The sequence below is a fragment of the Hyperolius riggenbachi genome, chromosome 4 (assembly GCF_040937935.1).
Source record: "Hyperolius riggenbachi isolate aHypRig1 chromosome 4, aHypRig1.pri, whole genome shotgun sequence".
Taxonomy (NCBI): Eukaryota; Metazoa; Chordata; class Amphibia; order Anura; family Hyperoliidae; genus Hyperolius; species Hyperolius riggenbachi.
This window is the reverse complement of record NC_090649.1, coordinates 222,276,311-222,295,755: the sequence shown is the minus strand read 5'-3', so window position 1 is coordinate 222,295,755 and position 19,445 is coordinate 222,276,311. Positions and strand designations below refer to the sequence as shown.

At 48.4% G+C, this 19,445-nt stretch overlaps 1 protein-coding gene across 7 annotated transcripts in view; it reads left to right on the top strand.

Annotated features, from left to right (window-relative positions):
• LOC137571771 (uncharacterized) overlaps positions 1-19,445 on the top strand; it is an 85,100-nt gene that overhangs the window by 13,053 nt on the left and 52,602 nt on the right. For 3 of the 7 annotated variants that reach the window (XM_068281380.1, XM_068281375.1, XM_068281378.1), the window contains exons 3-4: positions 16,501-16,535; positions 18,173-18,238. The exons of 2 other annotated variants lie outside the window; for them this stretch is intronic. The gene's annotated coding sequence lies outside the window, so the exon portion shown is untranslated. The remainder of the gene's footprint in view (positions 1-16,500; positions 16,536-18,172; positions 18,239-19,445) is intronic. 2 more of the 7 variants (XM_068281381.1, XM_068281377.1) reach the window with 1 other exon arrangement.

Genomic DNA, 19,445 nt, shown 5'->3' with positions numbered 1-19,445 from the left:
CCCTGCTGATTGGAGGGAAGGGACGGGGGCAGGGACCAGAGCTATGCAGGAGGCGGGGGAGCAGCTGAGACTGACACTACAGATGTAAACACAGCCTCACAGCATGGCTGTGATTTATGAGGGATTGCAGAGTGCAGGGGGACCTTAGTGGGGTTTGGGATAGCAACAGAGGCTGGGCTGTATAGGCAGATCCAGCCTCTGTATGCAGATAACATTCTTTAAACACACCTCGGGTTCTCTTTAAAGAGACACTGAATCGAGAATAAATCTCGCTTCAGTGCTTATATTCAGCAGGGGCATGTGTGCCCCTGCTAAAACGCCGCTATCCCGCGGCTAAACGGAGGTCCCTTACCTCCCAAATCCCCTCCGTTCTTTGCAGGGATCTCTTCCGCATTGAGGCAGGGCTAGTGGCCGCAGCGCTGCCTCACGCGCGTCTGTCAGCGCGTATCTCCGCCTCACCCTTGCCCCTCTCAGTCTTCCTTCGCTGAGAGGGGCGGGGGAGAGGCGGCGATGCGCCGCTGATAGACGGCGCTGAGAGGCAGGGCTGCAGCCATTAGCCCTGCCTCAAGAGCAGTAAAATCTATGACCAAGTTGGTCGTTGATTTTGCAGGGGGGGATTTGGGGGTGAAGGGACCCCCGTTCAGCCGCGGGATAGCGGCGTTTTAGCAGGGGCACACATGCCCCTGCTGAATATAAGCACTGAAGCGAGATTTATTCTCACTTCAGTGTCTCTTTAAGGCTGGTACAGGCATAAGATGACAGTTAACCATTGAAAACACTATGAGACTACATTTTTTTGCCTGGTCAGCAAATGTTGCCTACTTAGCAAATGCAGATAGATAAGCGTACCTATGATTTTTTCCAACTGGCTAAAAAACATCCAGTGTAGCTGTTCACCTAGAGTTGACTGGAGGAGGAACAATAGCTGTACAGACATCAGACTGTCACCCATTCCATCTATTATAAGTTGATAAGGAGGGATAGATCCTTTTTGTAGAGCACAATAGGCATGTTCTTTTTCTCCAGCAGCACTGTGGTCTGCTCATCAATGTCAGTATGTCAAAGGGATAAGTAAAATCCAGGAGCTCATGCTAAAGCAGTGTTTCTCAACATTTTACAACTATTAGTAAACCTTATCACAAGTCCCCCTTGACTAATATATATTTAGTCATAGTACATAATTGGTTCTAGACAATTTCCAAGCATATACTATTGCTTTTAATTAGCTAAAACACTAATTTGGTGGTGTTTAAATAAGATTTATCATGTTCTAAAACTCTAAATTTGTTATTGTTGGTTAAGTATACCAAGCCCGAGTACGCCCTGGAACTATCCACACGTAGAGAATCTAGGTGCTAAAGTATCCAATCCTTAGATTGCTGGAATCACAACATCCTTGCTGAACTGAGAAGAAGTGGAGAAAAGTAATGCAGCAAGATCCTTAAAAAATGTCTGTTTGGTGTGAAAAATATGAAACCCTCACCTGAGTGTTATCAAAATTCCGTCTATAAGTTGACTGGGCGTATAAGACGACCCTCAACTTTTCCAGTTAAAATACAGTGGAGGAAATAATTATTTGACCCCTCACTGATTTTGTAAGTTTGTCCAATGACAAAGAAATGAAAAGTCTCAGAACAGTATCATTTCAATGGTAGGTTTATTTTAACAGTGGCAGATAGCACATCAAAAGGAAAATCGAAAAAATAACCTTAAATAAAAGATAGCAACTGATTTGCATTTCATTGAGTGAAATAAGTTTTTGAACCCTCTAACAATAAAAGACTTAATACTTAGTGGAAAAACCCTTGTTTGCAAGCACAGAGGTCAAACGTTTCTTGTAATTGATGACCAAGTTTGCACACATTTTAGGAGGAATGTTGGTCCACTCCTCTTTGCAGATCATCTCTAAATCCCTAGGGCCCGTTCACACTTAAAACCGCAGAACGCCGGCGATTACCGCCGGCGTTCTGCGGGAGTGATTTTCCCGCGATTAGCACGGAAAAATCACTGGACACTGCGGCGGGTTTGGAGCGATCGCGATTAGCGTGTTATGCACGCTAATCACAATCGCAAATCGCGGAACGCTCGTCGCCGGCAAACCGCTGCATGCAGCGCGGTTGCGGTTATCGCTAACCGCAACCGCGGCAGTGAGAACACTGCCACTCGCTACATTGTGTAGCGGTTCTTGCAGAACCGCTAGCTGTTTGCCGTGAGCGGGAATCGTGCGATTCCCGCTCAGGTGTGAATGGGCCCTAAGGTTTCGAGGCTGTCTCTGTGCAACTCTGAGCTTGAGCTCCCTCCATAGGTTTTCTATTGGATTAAAGGATACCACAGCCCACAGGCTGTGGTAAAATAAATGCAGCATGTGTAGGGGAAAAAAAGGACATACTCACCGCTCCCCTCGCTCCCAGCCGTCGGGTCCCGCTCGTCTCCTACAGCTCCCGGTACCGGCCGACTCATCTGACCCCTGACCCGGACATACTGCACTGCGCATGCGCAGTATGTCCAATCATCTTCCCTTCTGCCGTCGCATCATGACGGCAGAAGATCGGACACTCCCCCGCCTCCTCCCTGCCCAGCGTGTGCGCTCCACTAATAAAGCTAGCGTGACATGCTAGCTGGAGTCACGCTGGGAGCAGCGATTTGGAGAGAGAGTGGAGGGGGAGTGAGTTGGGATGGACGGGAAGCGGGCACTTATTATGAAAGTGCCCGCTTCCCGTCCATCCCAACTCCCTCCCCCTCCACTCTCTCTCCAAATCGCCGCTCCCAGCGTGACTCCAGCTAGCATGTCACGCTAGCTTTATTAGTGGAGCGCACACGCTAGGCAGGGAGGAGGCAGGGGAGTGTCCGATCTTCTGCCGTCATGATGCGACGGCAGAAGGGAAGATGATTGGACATACTGCGCATGCGCAGTGCAGTATGTCCGGGTCAGATGAGTCGGCCGGTACCGGGAGCTGTAGGAGACGAGTGGGACCCGATGGCAGGGAGCGAGGGGAGCGGTGAGTATGTCCTTTTTTTTTTTTTCCCCTACACATGCTGCATTTATTTTACCACAGCCTGTGGGCTGTGGTATCCTTTAAGGTCCGGAGACTGACTAGGCCACGCCATGACCTTAATGTGCTTCTTCTTGAGCCACTCCTTTGTTGCCTTTGCTGTATGTTTTGGGTCATTGTCGTGCTGGAACACCCATTTTCAGTTTCCTGGCAGAGGGAAGGAGGTTGTCGTTCAGGATTTCACGATACATGGCTCCGCCCATTTTCCCGTTAATGCGATTAAGTTGTCCTGTGCCCTTAGCAGAAAAACACCCCCAAAGCAAAATGTTTCCACCCCCATGCTTGACGGTGGGGACGGTGTTTTGGGGGTCATAGGCAGCATTTTTCTTCCTCCAAACACAGCAAGTTGAGTTAATGCCAAAGAGCTCTATTTTGGTCTCATCAGACCACAGCACCTTCTCCCAGTCACTCACAGAATCATTCAGGTGTTCATTGGCAAACTTCAGACGGGCCTGCACATGTGCCTTCTTGAGCAGGGGGACCTTGCGAGCCCTGCAGGATTTTAACCCATTGCGGTGTAATGTGTTTCCAATGGTTTTCTTGGTGACTATGGTCCCTGCTAATTTGAGGTCATTCACTAACTCCTCCCGTGTAGATCTAGGATGCTTTTTTAGGATCACCTTTCTCAGAACCATTGACACCCCACGAGGTGAGATCTTGCGTGGAGCCCCAGAGCGAGGTCGATTGATGGTCATTTTGTGCTCCTTCCATTTTCGAACAATCGCACCAACAGTTGTCACCTTCTCTCCCAGCTTCTTGCTAATGGTTTTGTAGCCCATTCCAGCCTTGTGCAGGTCTACAATTTTGTCTCTGACATCCTTGGACAGCTCTTTGGTCTTTCCCATGTTGGAGAGTTTGGAGTCTGCTTGATTGATTGATTCTGTGGACAGGTGTCTTTTATACAGGTGACTAGTTAAGACAGGTGTCCTTAATGAGGGCGACTAATTGAGTAGAAGTGTCTAACCACTCTGTGGGAGCCAGAACTCTTAATGGTTGGTAGGGGTTCAAAAACGTATTTTACTCAATGAAATGCAAATCAGTTGCTATCTTTTATTTAAGGTTATTTTTTCGATTTTCCTTTTGATGTGCCATCTGCCACTGTTAAAATAAACTTACCATTGAAATGATACTGTTCTGAGACTTTTCATTTCTTTGTCATTGGACAAACTTACAAAATCAGTGAGGGGTCAAATAATTATTTCCTCCACTGTATATATTTTGGGATATAATCGCCCTATAATACTACCCCTCTTGACTCTTTGTATACTGTACTGTGTGTACTGGTGCAATACTGTATAAACAGGTACAGATACTAGTACTACACTGTATGTGGTACCCGGTATACAACAACCAGCCAATCATGGCAAGCGATGTACCTTACTGGCGATTGGTTAGTTGTTGTATATAAAGCCTGCTTGGATTAGTCAGCTATCCCAGTCTCAATTATAAGATGGCGCCTGGTGTGGACGCCACAGCCACAGGGCTCGAGTCTTTTTTTATTTTTTTTCCCCTAACTCCCCCGCTGGCGCTTTAATTGTTGGTTAAGTATACCAAGCCCCACCCACCTGGGGATAATGCAGGGGCCTCGGATGTGCCTCGCGGTCTGCTGGAGGATCGGGAGGTCGAGTGCTCTGCTCCGCTGCGGGGTGGGGATCGCTTGACCTGGGGAATCGCTGCAGCCAGGGGAGCCGAGATGCCGCTCTGGAGCCGGGACGCCGCCTCCATGCTGCACTTGTTCTGCCTCTCCTGCTGGGGACCACATGGAGAGGGGCAGCGGCGGCTCCACACTGCCCTCGGCCGCTCTCAGATGTCTGGGGCTGCCGCCTGTGAAGAGGCCGCCACGTGGGCTCTGCTCCGTCACTACCAGGGGCTGCGGCTGTTCCCGCTGCCACCACCAGCTGTTCAGGGCCGCCGCCAGAGACCTCCCCATCACCGGGCGGGTGACCCGTCATCTGCAGCTCAGGATTGGTGGGGCTGCCGGACCCCCTCCACCACGGGTCGCCCAGGGGCCTAGAGAGTAGGATACCAGCGCGGGCATGTGGGACACCCTCCACATGCAGAGGAGGCCTAACCACAGAGGCTCCCACCATGGGAACGGCCACGCTGCCACCGCGTAAATGGAGGGCCTGTTGCTGCCCCATCAGAGCCACAGAGGAGGTATGCTGCCCCTGGCCTGTCCACCACTGCTGCCCAGCCAGGGTGCCCCCCCCGGCCCTATGTCCATCAATGCTGCCCAGCCAAGGTGCCCCCCGGCCTCATGTCCACCACTGCTGCCCAGCCGGGGTGTTTCCGGATACAAGGGCGGGCCAGACGGGTGAAAGAGGGGTGTTCTTCTGGGCACAGCGCTGCTCTCTATTTTTATCATACCCCAGGCGTCCCAGGTACCTGGAGCTTGCTCCACCCTTCACCTACGGTGGCCATACACTGGTCGATTTGCCATCAGATCGACCAGCAGATAGATCCCTCTCTGATCGAATCTGATCAGAGAGGGATCGTATGGCTGTCTTTACTGCAAACACATTGTGAATCTATTTCAGCATGAAATCGATTCACCATCTGTGGAGCAGCCCCCCCCCCCCCCCCCGCCAGCTATACATTACCTGCTCCGGCCGGTGCGAGTCCCCCGGTCTCCGCTGTCTCTTCTTTGGTCTGGACTCCACCAGCTTCACTGTACTTCCTGTCTGGGGAAGTTTAAACAGTAGAGGGTGCTCTCCTGTTTAAGCTTCCTGCCGGGACAGGAAGAAGTGAAGCCTGCCGGACTCCGAGCCCAGCGGTGACCAGGGGTATTCGCGCCGGTGGAACAGGTAATGTATTGCCGCTGTATTGCGTCAGTCGTCGGGCATTCGAACGCCACTATCGACGCACTCTTGACCCCCGGCAATTGAGCGAAATCTTCCACACGGACAAGAACGACAGGAATTGACGGGAATGATCGATTTCGGATGGTCAGCGTTTGCGCAACAATTTCACAGCCGATTCGATCACAGTGATCGAATCGGCTGTGTTTCGGCGGGAAAACCGGTAAGTGTATGGGCCCCTTTACACCTTCCCAGTGAGGTGCCCCCTCACTTTGTCATCGGGACCAGGTTAAGTCACTTCTTTCCAAGAATGCTGGTGAATTTTCTTCTACCATACTTGTATAGCACCCCCCTTGCTGCTTTCATATGGTCGCCGCATACGGTGGGGATGAGGCGGCTGACATTTTTGAGCTCCCCCTACCATATGCGGCAACCGCAGATTCTCCAATCCAGCTCGGAAGTTTCAGCACCCGCCCTATAAGACGGCACCCGGCGTATAAGACGACCCCTGACTTTTGAGAAGATTTTCCTGGGTTAAAAAGTAGTCTTATAGGCCCGAATATACAGTATAAAAAGGATTTTTGCAAGGTTGGAAAATGTTGCATGCACATTCCCACAAGGACTTCCTTTTATTAGATCATGGTCTAGAATTCTGTTTTAGAAAGGTTCTTACATTTAGGTGTATTGACTAAACTGCAGTAAGCAACATAACGTGCATAAAGTCTTACCTCTTACCACAGGATGAGTAGAGGACAGAATGCAATACATTACATGCAATGCAGTCTGCTCTACTCATCATGTGGTGAGACTTTACCCACATTATTCTGCTTAAAGCGGACCTGAACACCAAATGTCCTCTCTGCTCTGAAATATATACGCAACAGCATAATAACCTTTAACTACCTAACGACTGCGTCACGCCAATGGGCGTGAACGCAGCGGCAGCCCCAGGACCGCCTAACGCCAATTGGTGTCAGGTTAGCATGTACAGCTCTGTGATCAGCTGCAGCGCTGTACTGGGGACAGCTGTGTGACACGGCTGTCATCCTGGGACACACAGGAGTGATCGGCAGTGATAGGCTGAAGTCTATCACAGACGATCCCTATGATTGGCTGACTGGGGTAGGGAGGTGGAGGGGAATGTAAAATTATTTTTTAAAAATTTAAACAATAATAAAAAATAAACAAATATTTGTTAAAAAAAAACTTGTGGGTGGGGGGCTGGTTTGATCAGACCCCACCAACAGAGAGCTCTGTTGGTGGGGGAGTCACTCGTGTGCTGTGTTGTGCGGCTCTGCAGCTTGGCCTTAGAGCTGCAGTGGCCATTTTCACAAAAAATAGCCTGGTCTTTACAGGAGTTAATCACTGTGGTCCTCAAGTGGTTAAACAAAAACATTTCTTTGTTACAGCTGATACAAATCCTAAAATGCGATGGTATGCAACGGAAATGGCCTGCTGACCCAGAAGCTGCGGCGTATTCTCAGAAATCTCCTTTAATGTCACCGCTACAGATTCTGTGATACTTAAGGCCCATACACACGTCGGATTTTCGTGAACGACTGGTCGTTTGAACGTCCCGTCGGGCAGATTGCTCAAACTCAGTCTTATCACGCAAACGACAGTCTGTACACACGGCCGATTTAGCGGGCAAACGACTGAACGACGGGACGTTCAAATGACCCGTCGTTCATGAAAATCCGACATGTATATGGGCCTTTAGTCCCAACTGCTTACGTTACCTCTGCTTTTGTTTGTAGTAAACGGCTCATTCCAAAAAAACTAACATTTTTATCTTGTCTGCATAAGAAGATACTTCTCTGATTTCATTAGCAGCTCTGCTTGACTATTAGGAACTATCCAAGTGCTGAAGGGCTTGGAACAGAGCAGATCTCCAAACTAAAACCAAAGCGAGAGGCATCTTCAAACATGATCTGCGGAGGTCCCAAGTTTTGTAGTAGACCTGTGATATTACTAAGTTACTTTCACAGTTATGCTAGGTACACACCATACACATTTCTGACAGATTTAACTGCCAGATCGATTATTTCCAACATGTTCGTTTTGAATTTCGAACGTTTTTTTTGTTTTTCCAATCATTTTTTTAATTGTTTTTTTATTTGATTTTCATAGAACTAAACGAAAATTGATAGAAAGAAATAATCAAAAAATTAAAAACAGATCAGAAAATCAGAGGATTGATCGAAATTCAAATTGGACATGTTGTAAATAATCAATCTGGCAGGTAAATCTGCCAGAACATTGCATGGTGTGTATCTAGCATTAGGATGTCAATTTCTTCAGAACGAGAACATAATCGTGTTAAGTTTTTCATTAAAATATATATTTTGTATTAGCCACACTAACATGCAGAGCTGATTACCATCATTCCTGCAGACACCTGTATAGATTTTGACTAGTAAGCAAGTATTCATCTAGTGCAGGGCTGTCCAATGCGTCGATCTCGATCTACTAGTAGATCGTGAAGGACTACTGGGTAGATCGCGAAGGACTTTTGTAAATAGTGCGCCGTACGCTGACTATGCAGCACCGGCGTACCATCTAATTGTGCTGCTCTGCTGCCCTACCTGCCCAGAGCAGCACACAGCCTATCAGAGGAAGCAAAGGGAGAGCCGGAGGCGGAGCTTTTACCTAGCTCCTTCCAGGTCTGCTTCACTTCCTCCTCAGCCGCCGCTCAGCCCCTCTCTTCCACTCTTTGGGATTCTTCTCCATGTCGCTTGCCGGGCTCGGAGACATCAAATCAGTGGTGACCGCAGTGGAGAGGAGAGCGTAGCAACGGTGCATATTTATTTTATGTTAGGTCTCTGAGAACGGCATGCAGCCCCAGCGAGCAAAATCCCAGTGAACGGCGGCTGCGTGGGAAGGAAGCAACCGGTGGAGGGGGGTGGAAGGCAATACCTGGCTACCTATACTAGCGCTCATATGCTAGGCTACCTACACTGGCCACACATGCCTGTCTACCTACACTGGCCACATATGCCTGGCTAACTACACTGGCCATATATGTCTGGCAACCTACACTGGCCACATATGCCTAACTAACTACACTGGCCACATATGCCTGGCTACCTACACTGGCTACATATCCCTGGCTACCTATACTGGCCACCTATCCCTGGCTACCTGTACTGGCCACCTATCCCTGGCTACCTGTACTGGCCACCTATCCCTGGCTACCTATACTGGTCACCTATACTGGCCACATATGCCTGGCTGCGTATTCTGGCCACATATGTCTGGCTACCTGTACTGGCCACATATCCCTGGCTGCCTATACTGGCCACATATGCCTGGCTGCCTGGCTACCTATACTTGGCACATATGCCTAACTACCTACACTGGCCACATATGCCTGGCTATCTACACTGGCCACATATCCCTGGCTACCTATACTGGACACATATAACTGGCTACATGTACTGGCCACATATCCATGGCTACCTATACTGGCTACATATCCCTGGCTACCTATACTGGTCACCTATACTGGCCACATATGCCTGGCTACCTATACTGGGGGCACCCATGCCTGGCTAACCTATACTGGCCACATATGCCTGGCTGCCTGGCTACCTATACTTGGCACATATGCCTAACTACCTACACTGGCCACATATGCCTGGCTATCTACACTGGCCACATATCCCTGGCTACCTATACTGGACACATATAACTGGCTACATGTACTGGCCACATATCCATGGCTACCTATACTAGCCACATATCCCTGGCTACCTATACTGGTCACCTATACTGGCCACATATGCCTGGCTACCTATACTGGGGCACCCATGCCTGGCTAACCTATACTGGCCACATATGCCTGGCTGCCTGGCTACCTATACTTGGCACATATGCCTAACTACCTACACTGGCCACATATGCCTGGCTATCTACACTGGCCACATATCCCTGGCTACCTATACTGGGCACATATCCCTGGCTACCTGTACTGGCCACATATCCCTGGCTACCTATACTGGCCACATATCCCTGGCTACCTGTACTGGCCACATATCCCTGGCTACCTATACTGGTCACCTATACTGGCCACATATGCCTGGCTACCTATACTGGGGGCACCCATGCCTGGCTAATCTATACTGGGGGCACCCATGCCTGGCTAATCTATACTGGGGGCACCCATGCCTTTTTAACCTATATTGGAGGCACCCATGCCTTGCTAGCCTATACTGGGGGCAGGAAAGTCTGCTTGATAATGTGGTAGTAGGGGGAAGAAATCTGCCTTTGCCCAATTATGATGGGGGGGGGGGGGGGGGGGTATGCAAAGTTTAGAGTGTTAATTGCTGGTAGATCTCTGGGGCTCAGTAAGTTTCAAAGTAGCTCGCGAGTTGAAAAAGTGTGGGCACCCCTGATCTAGTGTGGCCATTCCATCTGGACAAACAGTATCACTGTAAAGGACCCTACGTGATCACCAGCCTCCATTGAATACTAATCTCCATTGCAAACTAGATCCCGTACAGGTTTATTTTTTTCCTTCTACTTAGTGAATTACCTACTAAGGTCAAGTCATTTTTGATGCTGGATAAACTATAGCTGGGTCATAGTTGGATATTCATAGCTGCCTTAAAATCATCTTTCATAGCAGTCAGTTTTGTACATCAGCTTCTAATGTAACCCAGAATCTTTGCTTCTTATGTAGTAAATAATACTGTAGGTCTGAGAATACTTTTTTCTTTTTTTTTTTTCCTGGTTAGGTACCAAAAATCTAACAGAAGAACATAAGAAAGGACACAATAAAGATGACAACAAAGTCTTGTTGCACTGTGTGACTGTATTAACAGCTCGCAGGCAATTGGGAGTAGTGATTAACCCCCTTGCCGTTCCATTTCCCGCTGCAAGGGGGCAGCGCAGCACTTTAAAAAATTTTTTTTTTAATCATGTAGCAAGCCCAGGGCTCGCTACATGATAGCCGCTGAGCAGCGGCATTCCCCCACCCACTCCGATCGCCTCCGGCGATCAGAGTAAGCAAGAAACCCTTTTCAGAATGGGATTTCCTGCTGGGCTTCCCCGGTGGCCATGGCGACGGAGAGGGATGACGTCACCGACGTCATGGACGTCGGGACGTCAGGGGGAATCCCGATCCACCCCTCAGCGCTGCCTGGCACTAATTGGCCAGGCTGCGCAAGGGGTCTGGAGGGGGGGGGGGGGCTCGGCGGGTAGCGGCTAATCGGCGGCGATCGTAGTATGCACGCAGCTAGCAGAGTGCTAGCTGCGTGCAATAAAAAAAATTATGCAAATCGGCCGAGCGGGGCCTGAGAAATCCTCCTGCGCAGGTTACTCTGAGCTGAGATAACCGGCAAGGAGGTTAACACTTGTCAATGCAATAGTGCATGTAAGAAAGGCTATGGCGGCTGCCGTGTGGTATAACAAGGTCTATTTGCTACACGCATTTCAGGAGGCAAGTCCTCCTTTCATCAGGCAAAAGCTTATACAGTCACACAGAGCAACAGGGAGTTTCGGACATCCTCATTACTGCCCAACACTTTGCACTAGTGCAACCTGCCATAGCCTGGGGTGTGGCTGCATAGTGCGGAACTTGCACACAGTCCAGGCAGAGACCTGCAAAGATACAACCACGGATTTCAGCTCCACCTTCCTATGGAGGAGAATCTGGACACTGTCAAGCCTGGTCCCCGGCCAGAGGGACACATGCGCAGCCGCTGGACAAACCTGTACAGGCTTGCCCAGTAGCGCTTCTAGCCCTTTTGTCACCCCAGGCAAGAAAACCTGTGTCAGACCCCCCCCCCCCCTCCCCCCCAAAAAGTGACATGTGTTAATGACAAGATGCGGGGTCGAGTTTCCTCCTATAACACAGTTGGGCAAAGTGTCCCTAAAAGTAATTAGGCAACCTTCTCCTGTCCCTTAAAAAAAAACACGCGTTTCTTTTGGTTCTTGTATTAGCGTGGTATTAAGTAACCACCCTGGCGTTCTATTAAGAGCGCCAGGGTGCATGCGCAGCAGTATTTTTTTTTAAAGAAAATTCCCCTATCATGTAGCTAGCCTAGCGCTAGCTACATGATGCCCCCCTCCCTGCACTATCCCTCCCACCCCTTCGATCGCCGCCGGCGCACTCACCCATAAGGAAATCCCGTTCTGAACGGGATTCCCTTTAGGGCTTACACCATCGACATGGCAACGATCGTGATGACGTCATCAACGTCGTGACATCATCCGGCTTTCCGATCCACCTAATTGGCACTAATTGGCCAGGCTGCGCAGGGGTCTCGGCGGGGGGTACGTGGCGGATAGCGGCGCATCGGCGGCGGATAGCGGCGCATCGGCGGCGAGCGGTGGCGATCGGAGTGAAAAAAAATTGTGAAAATCGGCCCAGCGGGGCCTGAGCGACGCCCTCTGGCGGTACCATACCGCTAAGAAGGTTAAATGCAACAATAACTCAAGATATCAAATGCAGCTACTAAGACCAGCAGCAGACATAAAACATGGTTGGGGTGCCAGTGTGCAGGCTGGGGTGCTTGTGTGCTAGCTGAGGTGTCTGGGAGGCTGGCTGGGATGCCTGTGTGTTGGCTGGGGTGTCTGGGGTGCTAGCTTGGGGTGGCTGTGTGTGGGCTGGGTGGCTGTGTGTTGGCTGGGGTGTCTGTGGGGCTAGCTGGGGTTCCTGTGTGTGGGCTGTGGTGGCTGTGTGTGGGCTGGGGTGTCTGGGGTGCTAGCTTGGGGTGGCTGTGTGTGGGCCGGGGTGCCTGGGGGGCTAGCTGGGGTTCCTGTGTGTGGGCTGGGGTGGCTGTGTGTGGTCTGGGGTGGCTGGGGTGCTAGTTTGGGGTGGCTGTGTGTGGGCTGGGTGGCTGTGTGCGAGCCGGGGTGTCTGGGGGGGCTAGCTGGGATTCCTGTGTGCGGGCTGGGGTGGCTGTGTGTAGGCTGTGGTGTCTGGGGTGCTAGTTTGGGGTGGCTGTGTGCGATCTGGGTTGCTAGTTTGAGGTGGCTATGTGCGGGCCGGGGTGCTAGCTGGGGTTCCTGTGTGCGGGCTGGTGTGGCTGTATGCTGGCTGGGATGTTTGGGGTGCTGTCTGTGCTTCCTGCATGCTGGCTGGGAACTATGGGGTGTTGGCTGGGATTCCAGTGTGCGAGCTGGGTTGTCTGGGTACTCTGGGGTGCTGGCTGGGGTCAGTGTCAGGATACTGGCTGCCACATTCAGCAGTGCATTAATACACACTGCATCTTTTAATCCAACAACTTACAGTACATCTGCACATGTGCCTGCCGACTGTGTTGTCTCTCTCCTCTTCCGAACATCCTCACATTCATGAGGGAGGGGGGAGCCGTGCTAGGGGTGTTCACCCTGAGGTAGGGGAGTACTGCAATTTTTAAGTTCTCTCCTTGTCTTCCCAGTGTTATCAAAATAGCGTTCTGCACATGGAGCTGGGGCTGTAAATTTTGAGCAGTAGGGAAATGTCTGATCTAAGTATACTTTTTTTTTAACTTGGAGTTTAAGTAGCAACACCCATTGCCCCCGCCCGTAAAAAAAAAAAGTGGAGCGATCCGCACTCCTCACACGACTTGTGGAAACATTCTCATCCATGGCAGATGCCACTCGCCCCACTGCAGCAGACACCTCTTAGGGATCAGAGCCATGGCACGGAGTGGGGGGCGGCATAGTGCAAACCCGCAATACAACTAAAAGGTCAGCGTCCCGCCTGGCAAGATGACCCAAATGACCGGCGGAGGGCGAAGTTACAGAGCTGTACTGTGGCTGCTAAGGGAGGATTGGCTAGAGGCAGGACAGAGAGCATGCTTCCTCCTTTGTTACTAGCCGGAGCTGGCCTGCAGCGGTGAAACAGGAGCTGCAAGCGCAGCTACCAGTTCCGTTCCGTGGGCAACAAGGAGGGCAATTAAAAAATGTAAGTTACTGTAGCGGCAAGAGACGCCTTATGACTGCCAATCCGCCTCAGGCAACCGCTTGTACTGCCTTTGCCCTTAGTCGCCACTGGGCTTGCCAAGTTGCCAGCAACTTTCTAAGGTGAGATTACTCCAGGCACCTGCCTTTCCTACCACTGGTTCTTTGAGTGTGTGCTCTATTTCTTGTCTTTATCCTAAACTTACACTGCAGAGTTATACCAGCTTCTTCACTCGCTGTCGATTGCAATGTAAAGTGTATGGCAGTGTTCCCACTTAGCGATCGCTAGCAATTTACAATTTTCTGAAATCACAAATGCGCTGTATGCAGCATTTTTTTTTTTGCTTTGCAAAGTGCAAGTGATTTTGCTAGCGATTTGCAATTCCCAGTATGAGGGAAGCCGGCTATTAACGGTCCAATTTCTTGTGAAAAATCGTTCGAGCGACCAGAAATTCGGATCGGATTGGTTGTAAATAATCTCAGTTGATGGGCACAATCGATAATGAACGATTATAAAAACAATCGTCCGATTGAATTTTCGTCGAACCAAAATTTGGATTTTCTTGTTGGTCGTGATAGATAGGAAGCAATGATCGGTTAGTTGATGATGTAGTGAACGATTTTTCATCCGATCACAATTTCTGATGGCTCGAACGATTTTTCGCTAGAAATTGGACCGTTAGTGGCTACCTTTAGTGTAGCCAGTGAGCAGCAGGCGCTTGTGTGATGAAGCTGGGTAGTGTAGATAATGACAGTTTGGGGGGAAGGTCCATAAGATGCCCCTGCATCATAGACACACTCAGGTTTAGTATTTTTATTTTTTCCTGATTTTTGTCGTCTAAATCTAGGTGTGTCTTATAGTCCAGAGTCTTATATTCCAAAAAATACGGTAACTTATAAAAGGTCATAACACTTCTGCTTGATTATAACATGGATTAAATAAGTAGATCATCATTACTCTGTGTGATGACTCAATACACATACAAAGTAGCAGCATTTGCCAGTGACACAGTTTCATTTACAATCCTAGATATTTAAAGCGGAACTGAAAGGTATGTAAAAAAAAAAAAAAAAAAGTTTCACTTACCTGGGGCTTCTGCCAGCCCCGTGCAGCCGACCTGTGCCCACAAAGTGACATACTGATCCTCTATTTCCCCCGGCGCAGCTCACTTTTCTTCGGGTAGTGGAAGCAGACTTCTAAGTCAACCTCCACTGCGCCCTGGCCATGCACATCCTCGTACACATTCCCATGGCCAGGAGCGTCCTGTGCAGGCGCAGTATGAGAAAATCTCTACTGCGTCTGCACAGTACGCTCCCAGCGCAGCGAGGAAGTGGATAACCGCTGTGTGAAGTGAAAGTGAGCCGTGGCATGGTAATGGAAGATCAGTATGTCACATTGCAGGCACAGGTCGGCTGCAGGGGGCTGGCAGAAGCCCCAAGTAAGTGAAGTAAGCCAACTAACCAGTCATCAATGTTTCCGCCTTCTATTAAGTCCCTAGTCTATCCAGAGGTGACTGGCCAGAGCCAGAGGTGCCTGGCTCTTCTACTGACCACATATGCTATTGCTCTGTTGTTATTGCCTGATGAAGCGGGATCAAACCTGCGAAACGCGTTGCATATTTGGAGTTCATAAATAAAATATATTGACTGTCTTTACTACAGTCGTTGTGTGTCTACTTGGAGGAGGTAAGTCCACCACTACCACCTCTATTTACCAAGAATTTGGTTTTTAAGCTCATTTAGCTTCCTTTAATCCTTTTAGCGCCTCTGTTCTCCTGCATAACCAGTCTTCAATGTTTCCACCTTCTATTAGGTCCCTAGTCTACCCCACAGCACTCAGCAAGCCAGCAGACTCTTCACGAATCTAAACTTGAATTGGATACTTGGCGCAAATAACCTTTAAACTAAAAGAAACAGCACAAATGCATTACACCAGCTACACAAGGAGTAAAAATCTAAAGTTACGCAGAATATGTATTAAAGTCATTGTGGCCAAGATTTATGTTGTAGCTTTTTAGTTCCCATGCCACTATAGCCCATTATTATAAATACAACTACTAGCAAAATAATAATAATAGTAAACAGTTTACAGTGTGTGCTAATTCCTTTACATCCCAAAGCACAAACTGTGTCTCCAGCAGGGCACAGGCGGGTCAGTTAAAAATGGCGAACAGCGCCAGGGGGATGAAAAGGGCGCCCCATAGATTTACATTATATAACGCTATTTAGCGTTATAAGGGTTAAAAAATGGCGCAGGCAGTGTGCCTTACACTTATAACACTAAATAGAGTTATAAGTGTTCAAAAATGCAGTGGGGGTTGGGGGAGGGCATAGGCATCGGGGAGGATATGTGCAGAAGCATACGTTACCTTGTCCCGGCCGCCGATCGCTCCTTTTCTCCGCTCCTGCACTTCTTCCATTCGTTTACTGTAGTCCTGCAGCCGGCCAATCACCATGTGGTTTCAGTCTCCGCATGGTGATTGGCCGGCTGCAGGACTACAGCAAACGAATGGAAGGAGCGGAGGGAAGGAGAGATCGCCAGCCCAGGACAAGGTAACGTATGCTTCTGCACATATCCTCCCCGATGCCTATGCCCTCCAATGTTCCGCTGCCTCTCTCCCCCAGCCCCCGCTGCCTATACTAGCAGCCCCCTGCATGTTTTTCATGGCGCACCGCTCTGCAATCAATGTATCATAAAACGAAATTTACAGTTTTATTGTATTTACATTACACCATTTTTCTCCCTGCGCTATTTTCAGATGGACCGGGGCACAGGCGTGTAAAAGATCGACTTGTAAGTCTCCACTTACAAACTTTAATAAGATTTGCACATCTTTACATATTTCTGAATATAATGATGAATAACCATAGTTTCCACATTTCTAGGGCACTTTTCTCACATTAGACTCAAAGTGCATATATTCTGCAACAAGAAGGCATTCTGGTTTATTTAGTGCATATTTTCTAAAACAAAGAAATATATTTAGGGATTTTGTAGACAAGAGACAAGACAAATAACATTTATATTGCGCTGTTCTCCTGGCAGACTCAAAGCGCCAGAGCTGCAGCCACTAGGACGCGCCCTATAGGCAGTAGCAGTGTTAGTGAGACTTGCCTAAGGTCTCCTACTGAATAGGTGCTGGCTTACTGAACAGGCAGAGCCGAGATTCAAACCCTGGTCTCCTGTGTCAGAGGCAGAGCCCTTAACCATTACACCATCCAGCCACACCTACTGGATCACATTTTTAAAGAAAAGCTTGGTGTAATTGCCTTCTTAAAACAGAAGGAAATTTGCAATAATTCAGTTATAAGTGAACATTTGTGGTTACCCACAATGCACTACCACTAAATATGCAAATTATCCCTTTTTACCATATTTAGTGCATTGTGGGTAACCACAAATGTTCACTTATAACTGAATTATTGCAAATTTCCTTCTGTTTTAAGAAGGCAATTACACCAAGCTTTGCTTTTTTAGTAGGAGGGCTTTTTGGTTCCTTTTAATCCCCCTATACATTCCTAGTAGTTTGGGTCACCCTGAGCTGCTTGGTTACTCTATTTTTAAAGAACAACTATCAGCCATACTATGCCAGAGAAAAATAACACATATTTAAGCAGTTACTTACAGTACTTGCTGTACTTGCTTTAGAGATGTATTTCCCTGTACACGTTTTGATTGCTGTGTATTTTATATTGGGAAATGGACAGAATTCTGTCCATGGCAGGGGCCATCTTGGATCCCACAGGCTTGGGCATCCCCCCTCGCCCTGCATCTCCTCTCCTACCTGCACTATTACTCAGCGAAGCGGGGAGGAATAAAAGCAGTGCGCACAGACTCACCTCCATATGGTTCCACGCGCTGGAGTTTCCGCCTATACACTCTGCAGTACCACCGGTGGTAGTGCAGAGTGGATAGAGGGGAACTCCAGCGCATGGAACCATATGGAGGTGAGTCTATGCGCACTGCTTTATTCCTCCCCTCTTCGCTGAGCTATAGTGCGGGGAGGAGAGGAGATGTCAGGAGGTATGCAGGGCGAGGGGAGGATGTGGGCCAGGGGGGATGCGGGGCAAGGGGGGATGCGGCAGGAGTGCAGAGAGAGGCTCACAGCAGGAGGGGGGCCGAGATCAGTGACAGAGGACAGCTTCTGGCCTCCCTCACTGCGCCCTAACAGCTGCAAGCAGCTAAACAACAGGCGGCCAATCAGAGAAGAACAGAGGTGAGGGACAGAGGCTTCAGCCTATCAGGCTGAATTAGCATGCATTACAACTTCTCTTTTGCGGCCAGTGTACGACAAAAGAGCCTGGGGACTAATAATCTATTGGAAAAAAAAAGTGAGTTGATTTTAAACTTTAGAATTGCCTTGCTAGCATCTTTTTTACTTACTTAACAGTTTTTAATAGAACATTGATTATGAATTTTATGCCTGACAGTTACCCTTTAAGGAAACTGCTTTGAAGTCTGATCAAGCCTGCCCATCTGATGGCCATCTAAAGCGAGTAAGCAACCTCAAGACAAAGTAAAGTGGTCTGCAATTTTAAGAAAGCTATGAAGGGGAAAATTCTATTGCTCTCTATAATGGGGCTGTAATGTGTGGTTTCCCACGTATCGATAAAACCTGTTACAACATATATGAATTTCCAGGGATCATATGGTGGAAGACCAATCATACTAGAAAAAGTCACATACAGAATTACAGAAATGTCTTTCAGCTACAGACACAAATGTGTACCTTTGCAACTACCTTACTTTATCGATTGCATTTTCTTTTTCATTGTATTGCAATCTAAGGTTGTATGAACAACTACTGGCTTTCAAACAGTGTACTCTGCGATATAAAACCTTCTAAGTAAGATGACTCTAGGATGTTAGTGTCAATGTCATTGATTTTAACAGGAAAAAGAATATATTTTTTCAGCTACACATCCTAACATCACAAGTGCATAAAGATTGAACCAAGCAACCCTGTACAGAGCTATTTTAGTGTAGGTGAGAATGGTTTGCTAGTACATTAGGTTGTACATTTTCAAAGTCTAATGTTTCTGAGTGGGTGACCAAAATTGTACTCGGGGGTCATTGCTTATTTGTAAAGAACCTGAACACCTTCATCCTCTGCTAAAATCACTCTCAGGGCTAAGACAACAATGCTTGCTAGCCAAATCAGCAGGTGGCGCTCCACGAATAAATAGTGTAACTAATATATATATACAGACAGTACATTAAATATATGTTTAAAGGATACCTGAAGTGAGAGGCATCTAGAAAAAGCCATAATTATTTAATTTTAAACAATATCAGTTGCCTGGCAGTCCTGCTGAACTTTCTAGTCAGTAGTGTCTCAATCACACAGCTGAAACAAACATACAGCAAACACATTCAAACTTTAGTCAAACATCTGATCTGCATGCTTGTTCAGGGTCTGTGGCTAAATGTATTAGAGGCAGAGGATCAGCACGGCAGCCAGTCAATGTGCATTGTTTAAAAGCAAAGAAATATGGAAGCCTCCATATCCCTCTCACTTCAGGTGTCCTTTAAGCAGAGCAGGATCATCCACCAGGCAACCTAGGGAAGTGCTTGGGGCCCAGCATGTGTCAAGGCCCCCCCCCCCTGCACCTTCTTTGACCTCTCTCCACTTCAGCTTACCAAAAGGATCACAGGAGGGGCCTAAATCTACTACCTTGGCTAGGGCTCCATTACATCTTAATC